This window comes from Leopardus geoffroyi, chromosome C3 (assembly GCF_018350155.1).
Source record: "Leopardus geoffroyi isolate Oge1 chromosome C3, O.geoffroyi_Oge1_pat1.0, whole genome shotgun sequence".
NCBI classification, from domain to species: domain Eukaryota; kingdom Metazoa; phylum Chordata; class Mammalia; order Carnivora; family Felidae; genus Leopardus; species Leopardus geoffroyi.
Window position 1 is genome coordinate 27,073,392 of NC_059338.1, and position 17,547 is coordinate 27,090,938.

General features: G+C 41.3%; 1 protein-coding gene across 1 annotated transcript in view; it reads right to left on the reverse strand.

Annotated features, from left to right (window-relative positions):
* Nucleotides 1-1,649: 1,649 nt before the first annotated feature.
* The window catches only part of SNRPE (small nuclear ribonucleoprotein polypeptide E), a 105,560-nt gene continuing 89,662 nt past the window's right edge, over nucleotides 1,650-17,547 (reverse strand). The window contains exon 6 of the mRNA XM_045456350.1: nucleotides 1,650-1,876. The gene's annotated coding sequence lies outside the window, so the exon portion shown is untranslated. The remainder of the gene's footprint in view (nucleotides 1,877-17,547) is intronic.

Here is a 17,547-nt window from a genome sequence, read left to right on the forward strand (position 1 = left end):
TGTTCCCGCATTGAGTGTAACAATTGAGTCTGACCCACCTTTGCAACCCTAGCCCATAGCCCCAAGCCCAGAACAACCTACAGGCTCACGAAATGTTGACTCCTCACCCCCAGAAAGTCACATTGACTATCGCTGGACCTCCAGGAGACTAGGCATGGGATTGAAAGTTTAAGGTGAGAAAAATCTAAAGATGAGGGGTAGTGAGGATTTGGGGATAGACCAGGCACATGGATGGCACAGAGGGCAAGGTGTAGTTATTGGACAAAAAGGGCACAGCAACGCAAAATGGTATTTAGCCTCCAGAACGAAATCCCCTGGCCCAAGTGTCTTTTCTCTTCCAGTTCACCCTACCTTGTCTAGATACCTAGTCTGTATCTTTCAGAAATACAGATGGGATCACATCTTTCCTCTGTGTAAAACCATTTGGTGGCTTCCCCTCCCGCCTCCAGGCACCTGTGAGTCATGGAAATTGGAACCCTTCAAAGACAGGGGCATGGTGAGCGTTCCCAGTACCCACCACAGGTAACTGGCACCTAGCCAGCACTAAAGCTGCTCAAGGAACACAGAATTCAATTAACTGGCAATTGTGTGAGTTAATTTTACCAATTCAACAGTGCTCCCTGGATGGTATTTCAAGGTTGGTATAGTCGATGATTTTGACACTTAATGTTTTATCCATTTTATAGCTATTGACTTGATCTTTGAAAATAGCCAGGGGCCATAAAAATCAAAACATGTATATTTATTTTAAATATTGAGTCATATTGCATCTAACTAGAATATAATTGAGAATCAGGAAGCAAGCTAATGTACATTGTAGAGCAACGAAAAGTGATGGCATAAAGGCAATGTATTCAATTTATCTGAGACAACAAAATCTTTTTCTTGCAGCTAGGAATGGCCAGTGAAATATAAACGGAAGAGGTACAGTGTGTGAAAACTTCTAAAGGGCAGTTGACTCAGGTGGGGAGTATGTAATACGTGTTTGCCCTTCTCATCTCACTCTTTGTCTTGGCTGGAATGTGGTTGTGATGGTTGGAGATCTGGCAACAATCTTGAGACCACGAAGGGACACTGAGTTTGAAAGCTTGAAGGTTAAGGAAGGCCAAACAGAAAAATAAAAAGTGCTTGGGTCTCTGACGACCAACGAGCTACCATACTAGCCTCGAACCGCTTATGAAGGTTAACCTACCAAGTTTGATTACATGGAGTAAAAAAATTTTTATTACATTAAGCCATTTAATATGAGTCTTTATTATTAGGAGTCAGACATAATTCCCATTAATACAGTAGCATGATTTATAGCAATAAAGAAATAAATGTCTATACCATTTCTTTCCGTTGCCGAACGGGTAGAAAAAAGAAAAGGAGTCAGAAGATATCTCCCACTGTGTACTAGAGCGCATGAATGATCCCGTGGATTTTCAAAGTGGAGTTGCAAGCTGAGTTTGGAGGCAGGAGCTAGAGAGAACACAATTGCTCTGCACAAGAAAGCAGGAGGAATAAATCTGAGGTAGCTGAGGAGCAGGTAAGAGGTCAAGCGACGTGCAGAAGATTGTTATGGATGCATATATGGACACTAGAATGAAGTGGAATCTGAGAGCCAGAAAGAAGAGGGAGTTGGAAACCCTAAAAAAGGACACAGAACTAAAAAAAACACAGAAGTTTATTAATGATTCCTAGGGTAAATCCAAATAGTTCTGTAAGCTGCATCAGATGCCTGAGGGGCACCAGGCTTTTGCAGCATTATACAAAAATGGACAACTCAAAGTGACAAGTACATCTCGTCAAAGCAAGTCCTCTCCGTTTAGTAATGCAGGGGCCAATTTCTGGGTCAAGACAGCAGGTGGAGCAGACGCTGAAGCCTCCTCCTTCTCTGAATACATAAAATGCGGGAGAAAATAGATTTAAAAACTCATAGACACACTTGAAAACAAGAAGGAGAAACATTAAAAGCTACCAAAGAGGGAAGACAGATTATGTACCAAGAAACCAGAATCAGATTGATATCAGACTTTCTCTTATGTAACAACAGATGCCAAAAGATAAGGGAATAAAATCTCCAAAATGGTGAAATAAAATAATGGTTAATGTAAAATTCTATGCCCGGCGAGACTTAGTGTTCCAGAGTAAGGGTAAAATAAAGACATCTTCAGGCATGCAAGGACTCAGAAATTTTAGTAATCACAGACTTTCACTGAAAGAACTGTTTCAACAAGAAGAAAAGTGAATCAAGACACAATGTGGGATGCAAAGTTCAACAGAAGATCTTACATATATCCCCTGTGTAATAAAAGGGAAGTGCATAAGTAAGTGATGCTATGGTAACAAACAACAGACTCAACCCCCAAAAGCTTATCATCACAAAGGTGTGCTTCTTGCTTATGTCAGCTCAGTTGTGGGTTGGCCAATATTCTGCTCTATATGTCTTCTTATTCTTGGATTTAAGTGGATGCAAAAACTTCTATTGGGAAGAAGCTGTTTTCCTCGCGGAAGGAAAAGAAAAGTGGAAAGCCATGGCTCTTGAAGCATCAGTTAGGAAGTAGCAAATAGTCTTGACTCACAAAACATGTCAGGTGGCTAAGCCTGCCATCAATGGGATGTGTCCTGAAAATCACATGGCAATGGGAGGGGATATGTGGAATTATTAAAGGGATGGGTAGAACTTGGAACTCATCTCAACATGTTAGCATCTCAACAAAGAACAATGAAATTGTAGAGAAGTGACAAGATAAAGGAAAATGAGTTTAAGCTTTTAGGGGGTGGCAAACTGGAAAGGTGAATATAGGGGAGTAAAATAGTAGAAGATAACGGTTTTTATCAGTAAGTTTTGTTTGCAGACCCATGTCAGTGCTGACTTTCCTTCTTCTTCATGGCCATAGAACTCCCCCAGAAAACTTCTCTTTATAGCAATCCTCATTTCCCAGAAGTTTCTGCCTTCAGTTAGATAGGGAAGGCTATGAGAAGGCTTCTTTCTATAACTATTGATTCTCATTTGCCTCCATCTCTAAATCATTCTTATGCCAAAATGGCATATTTTGGGATGGCATATTCTAATCCTTTACAGGAGCATTTACTCATATCACTGGTAGTATCCTCCCCACCCCCCCCGCCCCAAGATCTAATGTGGTTTAGAAAAACCAAAATGGATGAGATGATAGAACTTTGGGGCTCAAAGAAATAAAACTTATGCACATGTCCCAAGGAATCCAGATATCTGGTGCTTTATTGTGTGTGACTATGTCTCTGAGTGCCATATAACTAAATAATTAAATATAAAACCTCATTTTATTTACTTTTTTATTATTTTTTTATTTTATTTTTTTTTTCAACGTTTATTCATTTTTAGGACAGAGAGAGACAGAGCATGAACGGGGGAGGGGCAGAGAGAGAGGGAGACACAGAATCGGAAACAGGCTCCAGGCTCCGAGCCATCAGCCCAGAGCCTGACGCGGGGCTCGAACTCCCGGACCGCGAGATCGTGACCTGGCTGAAGTCGGACGCTTAACCGACTGCGCCACCCAGGCGCCCCATTTTTTTATTTTTTTAATGTTTATTTTTGAAGGAGAGAGAGACAGTGTGAGTGGGGGAGGAGCAGAGAGAGAGAGAGAGAGAGAGAGAGGCACAGAATCTGAAGCAGGTTCCAGGCTCTGAGCTGTCAGCACAGAGCCCAATGCGGGGCTAGAACTCACAAACCATGAGATCATGACCTGAGCCGAAGTTGGACGCTTAACCGACTGAGCCACCCAGGCGCCCCTAAAACCTCATTTTAAAAAAAAGAAAAGGCACAAAATACCGAGCACATAAAAATACTGGACAATGAGAGAATCATAAAGAAATGTGCTTTCCAACAACTCAAGGTTTTTTCAGTTATCAGAAAAAAATTGTGAAAGATTTTGAAATGGATCAAAAAATTGCTAGATGTCTTCAATGGAAATCTATGCATTGTATACAGTGCACCATTCTAAATTACCTGGCTCTTTGGGGATTTTCACTTTCCATCATCTTTGAGCTATTTTACAATACTGTAAGTTGTAGATAACATAGCAATGCAAATAATTCTGTTTTATAAACCTGCAAAATGAATCCTGCGTACTCAGGAAAAAGACAACTGATTTCTTTTCCTTCACACTCTTCACCAAACAACAACAACTAGTTTTGCAACTATTTGTAGATTGATTTTATGACTACATATACGTATTGTCTTTGAATTCTCTTTTGAACTGGTTGAAACATCTTACTTATTCCCTCATTAATTAATGAGTCAAATATCTTTGATGTGCTCATTTTATATCTGTATGGGCATCATATCATGATCTTTTTTTTTCTAATTACACGTTCACACGAATATTCCACAAAACTTCAGTGGAACACTTACTGGGTATCAGCCTCTGATGCCATACGTTCTTGCAAACATATGTTATAAGACAGTATTTTGAATACATGATTTTTTCCTTGACTCATATCTTGTTTGACCCAAATATGTTCTGGGACAGTGGGACCACTGTCTTTTGTAGGATTGTGGATGGAAACCCAGGAGACAAGGCATGCTGGAGGAGAAGGAGGAGGCAGACGTGTAGAGGGCCCACAGCTTTGGTTCCTGGCTGCTGCCTGCTTCCTGACTCTTTCAGCAACTTTTGATTTCTAAAAATTATCCAGAATTCTTCCAATAAATTCCCTTTTTTGATTTACCTCATATGAGCAGACAACTTTAATCAAAAGAAAGTGACGTCAAGAAGGAGAGTGTAGGGGCACCTGGGTGGCTCAGTTGGCTAAGTGTTTATTTAACCCTTGATCTTGGTTCAGGTCACGATCTCATGGTTCATGCATCAAGCCCCATGACAGGCTTGGGATTCTCTTTCTCTTTCTCTCTCTGCCCCTCCCTGATTCGTGCTGTCTCTTTCACTCTTTCAAAATAAAGAAATTAACTTAAAAACAAAAATAGAGGGGTGCCTGTGTGGCTCAATTGGTTGAGCGTCCGACTTTGGCTCAGGTCATGATCTCACGGTTCATGAGTTCGAGCCCGGTGTCAGGCTCTGTGCTGACAGCTCAGAGCCTGGAGCCTGCTTCATATTCTGGGTCTCCCCCCCGCCCCCGCCCTCTCCTGCTCATGCTGTCTCTCAAAAATAAATAAACATTAAACATTTTAAAAAATATTCCTAGACATATTATTAAAAAAACAAAACCAAAAAAATAAAAAAAGGAGAGCATAAAACCATTACCCTGGTTAAATCCAAGTCTCTGTCTATCCTGTCTAGAGAAAAACACCCAGCCTCACTGACCTGTTCTCACTTTAAGTTTGTGATGGTCATTCTCTGAGTTTTCATGCTGTCCAGCATTCATCCTTTATCTCCCTCCTCTGCTCCTTCTCCCGGTCTCTCTTCTGTCCTCATAGCCCTGCCCATACCTCCTCCCACATCCTCACCCAGCAATAAACCTGGCTTTCTCCTCACTGGGAAAACTGAAACTGTTATAAGAAAACTACAGATTCTCACGACTCCCACCCAAACAGCTTCCAGGGTGCCATGAAGTCTTTGTTTCCTTTCGACCTCACATATTCCTCCTTCCCCATCACCTTTGCCAGACACTCTCTTCTAGACCACTCCATCTGTGTTATCCAAGACATCAGCAGCTAGCCTCAGGTGGCCATAGTATACTAGAAATGTGGCGAGCCTGAATTGAAATGTGTTCAACACATACAAGGTTTCAAAGACTTACGAGGAAAAAAGGAATATAAAATATTTCGTTAATAATTTTTATAGCGATTGCATGTTGAAATGATAACATTTTGGATATCTTAGGTTAAATAAAATGTTGTTTCAAATTAATTTCACCTATTTCTTTTTTGTCTCTTTTTTTTAATGTGGCTGTAACTTAAAATTAATGTGGCTCACATGATATTCCCTTTTTGTTTAAGTTTATTTTTGAGAGAGAGAGAGAGAGAGAGAGAGAGAGAGAGAGAGAATGGGCAGGGGAGGGGCAATGAGAAAGGGGGACAGAGGATCTGAAGCGGGCTCTGTGCTGACAGCAGAGAGCCTGATGTGGGGCTCGAACTCACAAACGTGAGATCATGACCTGAGTGGAAGTCTGGCTTAACTGACTGAGCCACTTAAGTGCCCCAAGACTCACATGATATTTCTATTGTCAGCACTACTCTAAATGTTGGAGTGCCCTAGAGCTCAGCCTTTGATGGTCTTTTTTTTTTTTTTTAAAGATTTTATTTTTTGGGGGGCGCCTGGGTGGCGCAGTTGGTTAAGCGTCCGACTTCAGCTCAGGTCACGATCTCGCGGTCCGTGAGTTCGAGCCCCGCGTCGGGCTCTGGGCTGATGGCTCAGAGCCTGGAGCCTGCTTCAGATTCTGTGTCTCCCTCTCTCTCTGCCCCTCCCCCGTTCATGCTCTGTCTCTCTCTGTCTCAAAAATAAATAAACGTTAAAAAAAAAAAATTAAAAAAAAAAAAGATTTTATTGTTTTTAAGTTTATTTATTTATCTTTGGCTGTCAGCACAGAGCCTGATGCAAGGATCAAACTCACAAACCATGAGATCATAACCTGAGCCGAAGTCATGTGTTTAACTGACTAACCCAGCCAGGCACCCCTAAACATTTTATTTTTTAGCAATCTCTACGCCCAACATGGGGTTCGAACTTACAACCCCGAGGTTGAATCGCAGGGTCCACCAACTGAGCCAGTCAGGCATTCCATCCTTTATTCTTTCTCTACTCTCACTCTCTCATTCAGTTTTACAACTTTAAATACTTTATACAAGCCAGCAACTCACAGACCTGTGTATCCAACTGTCTGCTCACATTCCCCACTTAGAAGTCTGATACACATCTCAAGCTCCCTCCACCCCTGGCCTTCCCCATCTCAGTGGATGGCAACTCTATTGTTCAGGAGAAAATCTTGGACTCATCTTTACTCTTTTCTTTCAAATGACATAGCCATGTCTTCCTGTGGGCTTATATTCAAAGTATATCAGGAATCTATTTTTCACTATAATGGGGTTCAGGACATGCTATCCTAAAATATGCTCCTTGGCATACTGAATATTTCAAGCTGAAGGAGTCTAAGGAAACGGCAGAAGGAGGAAGATTATTGACCTTCCCCCTGCCCTCTTGCTTTTAGCAGGTCATAAGACCCTCATGTGAGAGGTGCCCTCCCTATAACCAGAGGAAAAGAATAACCTCATCTCCAACCAAATTAACAAGCCTTGCTGTTTCCCCCACTTTACTACTTTTAGTTCATACTCTTTCTCCTATTGTATCTTTCCATGACTTTCCACCGCATCAAACCTAGCACTAAAAACACTCGGGTTTAACCATTTTGGGGGTGTCTTCATTTCCTTATGAAGGGTCTTGTGTCACGTAAAATAAATATGTATGCTTTTCTCCTGTTAATCTTTATCAGTTTAATTTTCAGACTCAACCAGGGACCTCGAGAAAGTCAAGGAAAACGTTTCCTCCCCTCCAACTATATTCCCTTCTACCACTATTATCTCTGGCCTGGATTACTGGCACAGGAAGGAACAGGTCTCCCTATTGGATGCTAATAGGTCTCTTAGCTTCTACCTCTGTGTTGGTAGAGTCTGTTCTCAACAGTGTCTGAGGAATCCTTTCAAACCTTAAATCAGTGCTCCTCTGTTAAAAGTCCTGCCATGTTACTCAGAGCAAAAACCAAAGTCTTCACAATGGCTAAAGGCCCTACTTGTTCTGACCCCCCATCACATCTCTGGCTTTATCTCCTACTACTCCCATTCACCTTCCTCCAGCCACACGGCTATTTTTTTTTTTTTTTTCAACGTTTATTTATTTTTGCGACAGAGAGAGACAGAGCATGAACGGGGGAGGGGCAGAGAGAGAGGGAGACACAGAATCGGAAACAGGCTCCAGGCTCTGAGCCATCAGCCCAAAGCCTGATGCGGGGCTCAAACTCACGGACCGCGAGATCGTGACCTGGCTGAAGTCGGACGCCTAACCGACTGCGCCACCCAGGCGCCCCAGCACACACGGCTATTCTTAAGATGCCAGGCAGGTTCCTGCCTTAAGACCTTAGAATTAGTTGCTTCCTCTGCCCGGAATGCCCTGCTCTTAGATATTCACATGACTGAATATATAATTCCCTGCCTTCGACTGTTGTTTGGATGTCACATGCTAAAGGTTCCTTCTCTGTTTAAAACTGCAGTCTCTACCTCCCCTTCTCCTTAATCCCATTTACTTTTACTTTTCTCCAAAGTATCTACTTATCACGTTGCAATATCCTATACAATTTGCCTATTTATTACGTTTAATGTGATCCCACCCACCATCCATGCCACTAGGGTGGAAGCTCCTCTACGGCAAGGAACTTGTTCTCCTGTGTTTCCTAACGCACTCCGCTCACAACAGTGGCACATAGTAGACAATACATATATGTTGAATGAATGTTAAGCTAATCAGAGTAGGCTGATACAATGAGACAAATTCCAGTTCAGGGTGGCCAAGCTGGAAGCTTGGAAAGAAAAGCAAAACCACAGATCAGATTCTGAAATTCAGATCGATACATCAATGACTCGCCAGGCCCCAAAGCAGCCAACCAAATGCACAGACTGGGAGAGGATGATACACTTGCTTGGGAAAGAGTGGAATCTTGAGAATCTCACTAGGAATATAGGGAAAACATTGAGAATTCCTGGAACCCTGCCCCTGCCCTGCAAATAGCCTCTTTTCATGCATATCTTTGCTGAAAGAGGGCTGCCATTCCAAGACTGAAGATGGAATGTAGTTGGGGAGCATGGGCAACATTCTTCGGGAGATTAGAGAAGATAGGTTCATTGCGACTCCTTTCTACCTCTTTGTTTTGGGTCTATGCCTGGAGGCTAAGGCCATTAAAGCAGAAAACAATTGAGGATGCGAAGAAATGGAAGACCAGCAGTCCTGGCCCAGGCCTGATTTTTCAGTTCAATAGGGATGGAGGTTGACACGGCAAGACTCAGCAATGTTATGGACATTCCTTCATCCATAAACAAATATTTATTGAGTTCCTTTCATGTATCAGACACATTCTTGGCCTTGAGGAAACAGTGGTGATTAATATAAGGTCTCTGTTTTCATGGAGCTTATGTTCTGGTCGGGGAAATAGAAAATAATCAAGTGAAAAACAACTAAGATAATTTCAGATCATGGTACTGGGTAGGCACTAAGAAGAAAATAAAAATGGAAATGTGGTGGGGACTGGGCTGCGTTAGACAGGGCGGTCAGTAAAGACCTCTCAGAGAAGGTAAGATTTAAGAAATTGTTTTTAATGTTTTATTTTATATTTGAGAGCGAGTGAGAGAGAGAGTAGAGGAGGAGCAGAGAGCCGGAGACAGAACCTGAAGCAGGCACCAGGCTCTGAGCTGTCAGTACAGAGCTCGACCCGGGGGCTTGAACTCACAGTGAGTTCATGACCTGAGCCCAAGTCGGACGAGGAACCAAAGGAGCCACCCAGGGGCCCCAAGAAGGTAAGATTTTATCTGAGAGCTGGATGATGAAAAGGAGTCAGTCATGCAAGGAACATTCAGGTAGACAGAAGAGCAAGCACCGACCGAGGCCCCGGGTTGGAAAGGATGAGCAGAGGAAGCCTGTGTGACTCAAGCGTAGTGAGAGTGAGTAGAAAAGGAATAGAAGATGAAGCTGAAAAGATACGGGGGCGCCTGGGTGACTCAATCGGTTGAGCAACTGACTGGGCTCAGGTCATGATCTCGCGGTTTGTGAGTTCGAGCCACTTGTCGGGCTGGCTCTGTGCTGACAGCTCAGAGCCGGAGCCTGCTTCCGATTCTGTGTCTCCCCCATCTCTCTGTTCCTCCCCTGCTCGTTCTCTGTCTCTCTCTGTCTCCCAAAGATAAATAAACGTTAAAAAAAGTTAAAAAAGAAAAGAAAAGAAAAGAATAGAAACAAAAAGAAAAGAAAAGATACGGATGAGGTCAGACCGTGCAGTGAACAGACACCAACAGTTATAAAGGAGTGAATATTATATTCTGATTTTAATTTTATGAATAGTACTATAAACTGTAGAGATAATTTAAAAAACTAGCTCAATAGTTCAGGTGAAAGATTATCACAGCTTAAACAACTGCAGTGATGACTGTGATAGAAATAAAAAGACATCAATGGATTCAAGAGATATTAGATATTCTGGAGTATAAAGAACAAAATGCACTGGACAATTAACCAAAGTAATTTCCATTTGACAGAGAAAAGTAGGAGGTGGATAATTATGCACTATCGGTCACACAGCAGCATTTATACACTTCTCGACCCAAAGATAAAGTCTTTCTGTAGCATATAAAAACAAGGAGCGTATGAACTTAAATTATACTTAGTAATCATTATTTCAGTATTTTATCTTGGAAATGATCTAGATGTCTAATGAATATCCATTAAGTAACTCAATTTACTGTTCAAGGTTTTAATTTCCTGAAGATCTTAAAAATTAACTTCAAATTAATTATTGCTAAAATAAAGTTTGTTAGGATAATTATTCTATTTAGTTAAACACAAATTTACACTTTTACAAGTAAAAGGTAATCTTAAACATTAAGTAGAAGTAATGCTAGCTTATTGGATCAGTAAACCAATTAAGTTTAAGAACATATCTAAGTAGAATAAAAATGCACACTAATATTTTACTTAATGTCTATAACTCGGAGAAAGAAAGGTATTTTTATTAAACCAAAATTATTAAACTAGTTTTGTTTGTCAGAGATTTATTTCAATTATGTTAGCTTGAATTCTTAAAATGGTTTCATTTCTATAAAAATGCCCTTTTTTCTCACATTGAAAGTATTAGAGGCTCAGGATGCCTGGCTCAGTGAGTACAGCATTTCACTCTTGACCTGGTTGTAAGTTTGAGTGAGTCCCATGCTGGGTGTAGAGAGGACTTGAAAATAAAATCTTAAAAAAATTCAAAAAAGTATTACTTTCTGGGAATTTTTTTAATGCTTCATTTATGCAAGTGCGTATTGATCTCTAAGCCAATCAAAATGGCGCTCCTCTAACAGATTTTATCATCTAATTTGGTAATACCATCTGAAGGTAGGGAAACATTACACATTCACACAATGAGAGGTGAAGAGTTTCCTGAATTATGGTCATATAAACATATGTACACGCTGAAAGACAAAGTTTAAACTTTCAACTGTGGGTCAAGGGTAACTAAGAAGTGGGTCACACAGCTACAAAGTGGTTGAGCCAGGACTCCCAAAGGATTAAGCGGTCAAATTGAGCACATGAAGTAGATGTGCGTTACAGTAATGGAAGAAAACAGTGAAGGGACAATAAAGATTTCCCCATAGGAAAGGACAATGAAGGAAACTTCCACAACAGCTTCAGACGTGGGTCACCAGTCAAGCATATGCCAGGTCCTGCTGGACAGGGATACTGAGGTGAAAGGTATCATCTACCATCTCAGTGGTATTAGGTCAAGTATTTGTTTCCTTGATTGGAAATTGGGTTTGAGTTTCCTGGTCAAATAATTAAATCGCCACAAATTCTGTTCTTTGAGAGACTACACTTTCTCCCATTCTCTGCAGACCATACTTGGTGACCTGCTACCTATACATATTAGTAGCTTTTGGATGGTAGTGTCCAGCCAATGGCTCCAAAACTGCAAAAACAATACCTCCTTCTTCCAAGAACCACTTTTGACCAACTATTCTCAAAGCTACTCAAACTTCAGGCTGACTTCTTAGGCTAGGCTAAATCTCGACAAAATCTCCATGTTTCTTCCTCAAGACAGAACATCCTTTCGGAATGGTTCTCATGCTGCAGCACTGTGAAGGATGTCTTGTGCTTCATTCAGTGTTTTGATTAATCTTCTTCCAGTTTCTGGTGCTGGGACTGGGACCCTCTGCTACTCAGCCTGATCAATAAAGTAGAAACTTTCGCTATCTCCCCTCCTGGGAGTCTCAGTGACTGAACAGCTGAGTATGTCCTGCTCCTGATAAATGCATCACTCTCTTCTCTTGAGCATCACCTCTCTTTTTTTTTTTTTTTTTAATTTTTTTAATTTTTTTAATGTTTATTTATTTTTAGAGAGAGACAGAGTGCGAGCAGGGGAGGGGCAGAGAGGGAGGGAGACACAGAACCCGAAGCAGGCTCCAGGCTCCGAGCTGTCAGCACGGAGCCCGATGCGGGGCTCGAACCCACAAACTGTGAGATCATGACCTGAGCCGAAGTTGGACACTTAACTGACTGAGCCACCCAGCACCCCGAGCATCACCTCTTTATTGTCCTTGATATAAGCTTCTAGATTTGAATTGTTTTTCATCATTCAGGGCTCTTACAGACAAGGTATGACTGGGATTCTCTGGGCTGATTATTGTCTCTGTTTGTTCTCATCATTTGAATATGGGCAATCAGTTATTCAGCGAACTTCCAGGTCATTGTCCTACTTCTTACATGTACAGACATTATAGTGCCAATAGCACCAAATTAGTTCCCTTAAAGACTTTTAGAAAAAGGCTAATAAAAATCCAGAGTACCTAAAAGTCTAGTACCTAAGAATCCAGACTCTTCTGACCAACTCCAGACAGGCCTCTCTTTTGATCACCGTCCTGTACCTTTAGCCCCTTCTCTTTGCTCTGCCTTCCCTATCTTCCTTCTGTACCATCCCTGGGACCCCCTCTCTTTCCTTTACTGCTCTTTTCTAAACACATTCCTCTCACTGACAGGGTCTCCTCCTGCTGGCTCATAATAAAGTATGACTGAAAATCATTCCCCATATCAGTGGATTTACACACCTAAACCTTAGCAAAGTCAAATTTACATCAAATCTAGTTAAAGACTGGACTAACTGGGGCGCCTGGGTGGCTCAGTTGGTTAAGCGTCCAACTTTGGCTCAGGTCATGATCTCACGGTTTGTGAGTTTCAGTCCCACGTCGGGCTCTGTGCTGACAGCTCAGAGCCTACAGCCTGCTTCGAAATCTGTGTGTCCTTCTCTCTCACTCTCTGCCCTTCCCCTGCTCATGCTCTGTCTCTGTCTCTCTCTCTCAAAAATAAACATTAAAAAAAAAAAAAAAAAAAAAAGACTGGACTAACTTTCACAAAAAAAAAAAAAAAAAAAATTAAAATTCACCAAACATTTTAGGATTATTCAAAAAAATTTATAGTCTGGTTAAACCATATTGTTCTGGAACCTAGAGATGAAAAAGTTGGATAGAAAATGCAGGCTGGACTCACAACCGAATTATGTTAAATACTATACACATCAAAATTTAAGCATAGATGGATATTTAAACATATAAAAATAAGATAAAATATCTTAGTGACTTTCCATGAAGTCTTTCCTGTAAAAGGGTAAAGTAAAAAACTGGTCAAAGTCAAGTGTGTAAACAGAAAGAGAATAAATCCATCCTAATTTCAGAAACCACTTAACCATCACCTTCCAGGAACATTGTAGTCCTGATAAGCCTAATGATATCACAGCTGCCTTATGTAATTTCTTTGTTGATGGCATAAGCTAAGGAGGCAAATTTAGTTTAAAAAACAGAAGATGGGGGCACCTGGCTGACTCAGTTGGTAAGGCATATGACTATCTCAGGGTCGTGAGTTCAAGCCCCACACGGGGGGTACAGTTTAGTTGAAGAAGAAGAAGAAGAAGAAGAAGAAGAAGAAGAAGAAGAAGAAGAAGAAGGAGGAGGAGGAGGAGGAGGAGGAGGAGGAGGAGGAGGAGTAGGAGGAGGAGGAGGAGAAGATAGCATCACCCTTCTCTAAATGGCAAGATCTTTTAGACCCCTATGAAGATACTTTGACTTGAGAAAAAAATATATATATGTATACATATCAAATTAATAGCTCTTTAGATTAAGTAACTAGATAGAACTAGAACAAGGACACCTTTATGTTTGGTCCAGACAAAGACACCTGTCGATATTGCAAGAAAAGGGGTCAGTGGAAGGACAACTGCTCTGCTTTAGCTTGGAAGATAGGATGTAAAGGATAGAGGACAGAGTTTGGTTGACAAAATGGCATCTCTCTATTGAGTAGCTGCTCTGGTCTGCCCACAATTGCCCATTTTTTAAAAATGTTTATTTATTTATTTATTTTGAGAGAGAGGGAGCACGCATGAGTGGGAGAAGGGCAGAGAGAAAGGGAGAGAGAGAAAGTCCCAAGCAGGCTCTGCGATGTCAGCACAAAGCCCTACGAGGGGCTCGAACCCATGAACCATGAGATCATGACCTGAGCTGAAATCAAGAGTCGGTCCCTTAATGCACTGAGCCACCCAGGTGCCCCCCCCCCCACTTTTTTTTAGAGAGAGAGCATGAATGGGGAAGGGGCAGAGGGAGAGGGAGAAAGAGAATCCCTGCCCGCAATTGCCCTTAACACAAAAGAGAGAGAGATTTCCACGTAGCTGCAAAACCAGAATGTTTTATTTCTACCATACACCCTACAACTTTTCTATAATTCCCTTCCTTGGAGTAACAAAAAGTTTTCAGTGGTAGGAAACTCAAATACACCTTAGACTGTGGCCAATAACTTTACGATGGCAAAGATTAATTATCAACTGCCTGATGCCTCCTCTACTAACATGTCAGACCTTGAACCAAGCCCTGATAGCCTCCAGGCCAAAGATAATTCAAGTGTGGAACACATAAAGAAGGCTGAATCCTTAAAGGTTTCAATTGATCCAGCTGTGTTCTTCCAGAATTAACCCAAAACCTACTACAAAAATAAGGATATTAGCGGTCTTTAGAACATAATATTCTATATACCTCCAGAAAAGGCACATCATTCTTTGTACCAGTTCTTGTTTTATCCCCATTCTGCCCACCTAAAAGGCCAATAGGCTCATGGCCAATATGTACAAGATATAATAGCCACTAACAAAATTGTGCTTCCTCATTTCCCTATAATCCTCAACCGCAAGTCCATTCTATCCTCAATCCAAGACAGCTTCTTACTCCACAGTGGTAAATCTGTATCTCACATTCTTTACAACACTTAACAACCAAACACTGTATTTATTTGTATTCATTTGGGAAAACCAACAAAACACATGAACAATTATACCCCAAGGACTTATGCCCTCTTATTTTTTCCAAATACTCGACCATAACCTGAGAGAGATCCAATTTTCCTAGGAATCCGTTCTTACACAACATGATGAACTTCTCCCAAAGGAGAGCCTTGTAAAATTGATTCCCTCCATCTGCAGACAGTGTGGATGTACAGGGGACACAATGTCTCCAAGAATAAACTCCAATTTGATCAGACCCAAGTGCATTACTTAGGCCATAACATCACACAGAGTGAAAAGTCTCTTTCTCCTCATGTATCAGAAGTTATTTGGGACTTGCCCTCACCCAATACCAAATGATAATGTCAAAGATTTCTCAGTCTCACGGGATACCATAGAAAATGGATTTCTGGGCGCCTGGGTGGCTCAGTCCGTTGAGCATCCAACTTCATTCAGGTCATGATCTCACAGTCCGTGAGTTCAAGCCCCGCGTCGGGCTCTGTGCTGACAGCTCAGAGCCTGGAGCCCGCTTCAGATTCTGTGTCTCCCTCTCTCTGCCCCTTCCCTGCTCACATTCTATCTCTCTCTCTCTCTCAAAAATAAACAAAACATTAAAAAAAAAATTAAAAAAAAAAAAGAAAATGGATTTCTAATTTTTCAGAATTGGCTTTTCCTTTATATATTCTTATGATAAGAGCAGAAATACCTGAGCTCTTACCCTGAACAGTCTGTAGAGACTGCATTCTGTAACTTAAAAAACTTCTCAAAATCTTTCTATCTTTGGGGGCACCTGGTTGGCTCAGTCAGTAGAGCATGTGACTCTTGATCACACAGTTGTGAGTTCAAGCCCCACATTAGGCATAAAGTTTAGTTTAAAAAATAAATAAACAAGGGTGGCTGGGTGGCTCAGTTGGCTGAGTGTCTGACTCTTAATTTTGGCGTGGGTCATGATCCCAGGGTTGTGGGATCGAACCCCATGTTGGGCTTTGCACTGAGCATGGAGCCTGCTTGGGATTCTCTCTCTCTCTCTCTCTCTCTCTCTCTCTCTCTCTCTCTCTCCCCTCCTCCCCACCCCCCACCCCGGCCCTCTCCCCTGTTTGTGTGCACTCTCTCTCTCAAATATAAATAAATAAATAAATAAATAAATAAATAAATAAATAAAGTGTACAATTCATTGTAGAGGTATCTCAGTGTGGTTTTAATTTATATTTCCTCAATGACTATAGTGATGTTAAGCATCTTTTCATGTGCTTATTAGCCACTTGTGTATCTTCTTTGGAAAAATGTCTATTCAGATCCTTTCAAAAAAAATTTAGGGAGAGAGAAAGAGCACATGAGCTGGAGAGAAGGGCAGAGGGAATGACAGAGATTCTTAATCGGGCTCCATGTTGATGTGGGGCTCTATCCCATGACCCTGGGACCACGACCTGAACCAAAACCAGGAATCAGATGTTCAGCTGAATGGGTCACCCAGGTGCCCCACCATTTTTTTTTTTTAAAGTAAGCTCTATGCCCTATGTGAGGCTTTAACTCATGACCCCAAGATGAAGAGTCACATGCTCTACTGACTAAGCCAGCTAGGTGCCCCAATCCTTTGCCATTTTTGTAAAGATTTTTTTTTTAATGTTTATTTTTGAGAGAGAGTGCAAGCGTGGGAGGGGCAGGGAGAGAGGGAGACACAGAATCAGAAGCAGGCTCCAGGCTCTGAGCTGTCAGACAGAACCTGACATGGGATCGAACCCATGACCTGAACCAAAGTTGGACACCTAACTGACTGAGCCACCCAGGCGCCCCTGCCATTTTTTTTTAATGTTTATTTTTGAAAGAGAGAGACAGAGACAGAGACAGAACATGAGTGGGGGTGGGGGGGGAGAGGAAGAGAGAGAGGGAGACACAGAATCTGAAGCAAGCTCCAGGCTCTGAGCTGTCAGCACAGAGCCCAATGTGGGTCTCAAATTCATGAATGGTGAGATCATGACATGAGCTGAAGTCAGACACTTAACAGACTGAGCCACCCAGGCTCCCCAATCTTTGCCATTTTTATTTTTTTTAATTTTGTTTATTTATTTTTCCCTTTACCATTTTTAATTGGGTTATTTGTCTTTTATTAGTGAGGTATAAAAGTTCTTTATATATTCTGGATATAGGTCCTTCATCAGATACATGAGTTGCAAATATTTTCTCACATTCCATGCTTTACCTTTTCATTTCCTTGATGATATTCTCTGAAGCACAAAAGGTTCTAATTTGATGAATTCCAATTATCTATTTTTTCCTTTGTCACTTATATTATTTCCTTTGTCACTAATAACCCATTGTCTAATCCAATGTCAAGATTTATCTATGTTTTCTTCCAAGAATTTTATAATTTTAGTTCTTAGATTTGGCTATGATCCCTCTATTTAGTTAATTTTTGTATATGGTGTGAGGTAAGGGTCCAAATTCATTCTTCTGCATGTAGCTATCTAGTTGTCCCAACACCATTGTAATGGAAGTGCCTGACAATCTTTTGATTGCTGAGGCATCCACATCAAAAGACATCCATTTTGAATAAGCATATTGCCAGCTGTATGC